Consider the following 5,630-nt stretch of genomic DNA (forward strand, 5'->3'; position numbering starts at 1 on the left):
TATGTGACCTCCTCCAGTCTGCCTTGGGGGGCAGAGGCCCCAGGAGGAGGGCAGGACTAGATCACAGGTCCAAACTGGAGGTCCCTGCCCTGGGGTTGCCTGTGTACGCCCCTAATGTAACCACAGGGCTTTCAGTAACAAAACTAGCAAGTAAAACATCACTGTAACAACACTTTAATATTTTGAAAATAATTTACCTCTGAAAGGAACTAAATTAATGACATGGAGAGTGTGTTGCCTTCTCTGCAGCAGGAGACCCTGTATACCTATGCAGCATCAGATAAACTGTTGAAGAAGAGGAGAATTGGAAGTTTTCAGGATAGTTCAGGGAACTAAATCTCTCTTTCAGTTGTGAACTATTTGATACTCACTGCTTTGGATAAATTAAGTTGGAACCAAATTTATTTGGTTCAAAATCACTGACCAAACCTGACAAAAGTCATGTATCTTTCTGAATGCTTGCCATCCACAAGGAATTGTTATTTGGATTTGAACCTGGCAGCACATATCAGACTATCTGGTAATATTACATCGGGAATGAGATCAACGTGTTCGTATTCAGGCACACACAATGATGCCACCATTTCCTCCTCTGCCCTGCTGTCAGGGTCTGGTGAATAGCAAAACAGACGCACAAATGGTTCATAATAAGGGTCCATTACTATCTGGCAGACATCCTTATTTCTGCCTTCATTGTACATTGCAGGAGCAAGGTGTCAGCACAGAGTTCTCAAGAGAAGAGGACTGCAGAGAAAGGTTATTAACCTCTATTGTGTCCTCCAGAGAGCTCCTCCCTCCTGAAGGTTAATTCACTGATTTCACTGTTTTGCACTTGCTCTGCTCCCAAAGGGGAAGCACACAGATGGCTTCCTAAATCAACAGGAACCTCATGAAAGTATGCATACCTTTGGAGACATGTCTGTGTTGCTCACAACTCCCAGCCATGCAACATGCAAATCTAAAGCAACCTCAATGCTGCCAATGTATAAAATCCTTGACCTGTAAAGCTGCTAAATTTCACCAACTGCCAGAGAGCGTCCAAAACTCAGATTTACCATGGCTTTGGACCGGTGACCTTGCCAGGCAGGAGAGTTTGGCATGTCGCTTTCTTTCCCAGGAGAAAACAATGAGAAAGCAACTTGGACGTATCTTTTCTTCACCAGTGAAACCACTCTGTTGGTTTGGTCTGGGAGATGAAAGCTTCAGCAGTTTACTGTGGTAGGACTATAAAGTTTTATTAATTTATATTTTTTAACACACATTTACTAGCTGCTTCCTATATTTGCATGTGTTTGTATTTTCATACCACAGTCAAAGGGTTTTAGAATCTGCTTTATCTACTCTGATGTGCTGAACAAGGAAGAGGCGCTGGCATTTTTGTGGTGACACTTGTGAAGGCAGTAGGTGTACTGATGAACTTCTCCATGTACCTCTGACTCAGTTATTGTACAAGATGCACAGCGTTCACAAAACAACTTCGACTCCTTGTGTCAAGTGACCTGCTTCATTTGTTGCAATAAAAATAAATGCCACAGGAAGCTGCAGTGAGTGGTCTTGAGGCTGATGTGCCCAAATGTTTTGTTTAAAAACAGGGCTCCTTTTTGGCCACAAAATTCATCTAGGCAAGTAGCTTATTCTGGTTTCTAGCTGTGAGTCCTTCACTTCTTGTGCCTGATTTAAGGCAGAGCCTGGATGCAGGACTGCCAGACATCCACTCCTGTAATTATTTTCACAGATGTTTACATTATCACGCAAGCCAGCTTTAGAACAGGCTGAAGCTAAAAGTGGCAGTGCCACCTCCACTTCTCTGGCTCCATGTTCCTGCCCTCTGCTCTGTGCCTAGAAAGTTCACTGAGGCAGAGTTATGTCTCTGCCAACCTCTGAACAACTTCGGATGCCAGCTGCCAGTTTTGCTGTACTCTACCAGTGATGTTGCTACTCCTCTTGATTTTTCAAGACAACAACCACTTAAAGGAAGCTTAATGATGCTGAAACAGAAAAGTCAGACAACAGAAATTAGGAGTTAGGACCCAAATTCAGTCTTTTTCAATCTTAATCCCCTTTGCACTTACAAGTCCCTTTTGTAGTGCTAACCTAAAGCGCAGTGACAGCTAGTGATCAGCAGGAAAATGATCCTGTGAAATGTAACATCAAAAACTGTAAAAGTGTCATCATTGATCAAAGACAGAAGAAAAAGGGATCAAATCAAGACCATAAAAGAAACCTGGTTTCTGACATTTCCTAAAATACCTGTGTTATATTTTATAATATTTTATAAGTTTATCTTTCTTTAAGCATTCACTTGTATTTTGTATAAGTCTGTTTAAGGAAGGATATGCTGAGAAAGTACACATGAAACACCTACCGGTTTAGTCCGTTCTACATGCAGTGTCAGGGAATATGAAAAGTAAATACAGAAGAGTGTTAACCTAAAAGCAAGGGAGTCCACTCCTCCTGAGGCCTGTAGAGGCAAGATCACCTTCTGAGTCAAGGTAAAACTGCAATTATAAGGATTCTCCAGCACAAGATAGTTATTTTGGTTTTGGTCAATGCTGATTTTATTGCTAAAAATGTCTGGACTGGATTATGAAAGGCTGCATGCACTCACATGTGCATGTAAGCGTGTGTCCTCATACATGTGTATATAGAAAGACCAGGAGAGAGTGAGCTTTCTCCTGTTTGCAAAGGAGTGAGTCACCGCCCAGAGAGGGTGGGAAAGGTGGAACCACTGCCCCAGCTATCACTGGAAATGGTGGGATGCCACATGGGTGTATCCTGCCCCAGCTGACTGTGGTGTGGCTCAGCTGCACTGTCCTGAGGAAGGCTGGTCTCGTGCACATACACACACACATATACAAAAATAAACACTCACACACTCAGTGCATGCCCGCTCTGGTCCAGGTCATGTCTTAAAGCCACAGTAGAGCTCTAGATTGCTAAGATGATTTAAAAAGTTAGTCAGCTGAATTTTTCCTAACAATCGCAGCTTATTCACTTGCTTCCCTTATTCACTGCCTGACAGCTGCCCAGACATGCGGAATGCTTAAGACTGTATGACTGTCACTCCCCTGCTTGGAGAACGAAGTCCTGAGGAAAAGCTCTCTTGCAGGCTCGCCTCTCAGCCACAGTGCTGTCTGTGCTGGGAGAGGCACATCCCTGGGGAGGGAATGCCCTTACAACTTACTTTTGCTGTCTGTGCTGAATAACAGTCATAGAAAATACTAGCCTGGTCTGCAAGGATGCGACAGTACTCTGAGCCTTAGTCTTTTCCTCATACTCAGTGCAGGTGGAGTTTTATATGTTGGTGCTGGTTTGTAATATCTGACCCATTTTCTCTCTGACGACTACCTACCTCCCCCCTACAAAAAGTGGGGTTGTGGTTTTTTGGTTGTTTTTTTTGTTTGTTTGTTTGTTATATCCTGAAGGCAACAACCAGCAGAGCCCTGCTCTGTGAAAATAGACCCAGGTTTCAACATGCATTACTTCTGTCCCATTTCAGAACAGTTCGCCTTCAGCCTACTGACTTGCAGCAGCTAGCCTGGGTTTGTCCAGTCGTTTATTTAGATCTTAAAATGACAAGACCCCAAACACATTTATTGATTCAAGAGCTGCAAAACTTTGCCATCCAGGAAGGAGCTGCTGTTAAATGACTACTATTGCTGTACCTGTGTGGTGGTGTTTTGGTTTCCATCTTGTTTTGATCAACCCCAAAGCCCAGTCCATCGCTTTTAGCCCTACACCAGACACTCTGCTCACTTGTGCCAATTTATGGGCATAACACTAGTGGCTTCATGGTGAAAAGCTATTCTGAGAGTTTTTGAAACAAAGCCTCAATGATATATGGCTGCCAAAGTTAGCTGTTTCGCAGCTGTAATAGCACACTGTAGGCTGCATGGCAGCCAAGCTGTCTTTGTTACTGTATTAAGTGAGGTGTGAGCGCCTGGAATGCTACAGGCAGCAAGAGCCCATCGTGGGTGGCAGCTGCCTTCAGAGTCCTTGAAAGGATATGCTGTGATAACTTGATAAGGTGTTTGCATGTGTTAGAGGGCATGACATCCACACAAGGCTGGGTGATTAGAGCACAATTTTCTTTGGATGCAAGGTGTTCCAAACTGCATAGAAATTGGCGGAAAATATGAAGCACACTGTTTTTTCCACAGGGCTCTAATTATTTAATGAGAAGTCGTTTTTCTGCTAATGTCTGATTCAGTTAATGTGATTATACATGCTTTTAGACTGCACCTCAGCTTCCCCAGTCAGGATATACTGACAATCATGACATTGGGATGTGGGTGACATCCCCAGTTTGGGGGCTGGTCTCTGTAAAGCTGGTGTAAATCAGCAAGGATTTATTTTGATGTGTATTTGAAGTTATTTTGGTGTGAATATGGGGTAGGTAAGATGAGTCTTAGACATGCTGTTCTTATTCTCTGCAGCTATGTCGACCCAAACACTCCAGATACCATGACAATTTGATCATGGCAAATGGCATTCTTCTGGTTCTCCCTGCTCAAAACTTGTCCGTATGTTTCTGGAACAGAGTTTGCACTTCTGCCAACCACAGGTAAACCCTTTTATATACAGAAAACACACACAAAAAAGTCTTCTTGTAATAAGATGTCCCACTTCTGCTTGTCAGCAGCAGAAAGCCCCATCAGCCCATTCATGCACTCAGGTTCCACTCCACGACTCTTGTCAGGTTGTTATGGTTCTAGTTCATTGCTACCAAGCAGGGAAGGTCTCTTTTACACAGTGCATAGGATCCTCTATCTAAGGGTTTATGTTAGCGTGCATGAGGGTGATTCTCCCCTTTGTCACATCAGTCTGTGGAGCTATGTTAGCACAAGGGGGTGAGGCACAGGACCCATATATAGTGTGAATAGTGGCATTCCCTGGAGAGGGGTAAATGGCAAAGCCAGCTTCTTTAAATTGCCTGTAGTCAGTCAGAGGTACTGTGGCTGCATTTTCTAAATAACTGAGAAAGCTGATTTTAACATGGGTCTGTTTTTCAGAAATGAGGATTACACCATATGACTGACTGGCATGCCTAAATGAGATGTGTATCCCATAGTGATAGAGTATTTTAAGACTGCATCCTGCCCTTGATGAACAAACTCAATACACATGACGAACAGCGTTTGGCCCCATTTCCTCTTGGTGAAACCTCACACCTTATGAATACAAGTTCTCAACGTTTTTTCCCCTTATGATTCATTTGTCTAAATTCCACTGAAGTTTTTGAGTTATGAAAGCTTAGCCAGAAGAAAATGAGCTCTTAGTGATTCTCTTATTATGAAGGATTAAATGATTTAATTTTGTAATTAAACCAGGGATACAAGCCAAGTATGTCTGGTTCTGAGATAAACACAGATGCTGAACAAGTTATCGATGTCATGAACCATTTCCATGGTAGGAACCTGAGATGAGTGATTTGAACTGCAGTACATGTACCTCATACCAAAATCTGCAGTGCTTAATCTTGACAAGGCAAAAGCATATAGTATCTTGCACGTGACTTCATTTATGTTTCCGATTATATTAAGCAAACAGAAAATACAAAATCCTTCTCTCCCTTCCAAGAAGTCCCCGGTAAGAGAGAAAACTGTAAATCCCAACCACTGGTAAATTTC

General features: G+C 42.8%; 1 long non-coding RNA gene across 1 annotated transcript; it reads left to right on the forward strand.

The window, feature by feature from the left end:
* The first annotated feature begins 285 nt into the window (after positions 1 to 285).
* On the forward strand, positions 286 to 5,258 carry LOC308056961. The gene is made up of 2 exons (XR_013925043.1): positions 286 to 2,492; positions 4,437 to 5,258. It is a non-coding gene; the product is annotated as an uncharacterized lncRNA (long non-coding RNA).
* Positions 5,259 to 5,630: the final 372 nt, after the last annotated feature.

The sequence above is a fragment of the Falco punctatus genome (genome assembly GCF_963210335.1).
Source record: "Falco punctatus genome assembly, chromosome: Z".
In the NCBI taxonomy this organism is placed as follows: domain Eukaryota; kingdom Metazoa; phylum Chordata; class Aves; order Falconiformes; family Falconidae; genus Falco; species Falco punctatus.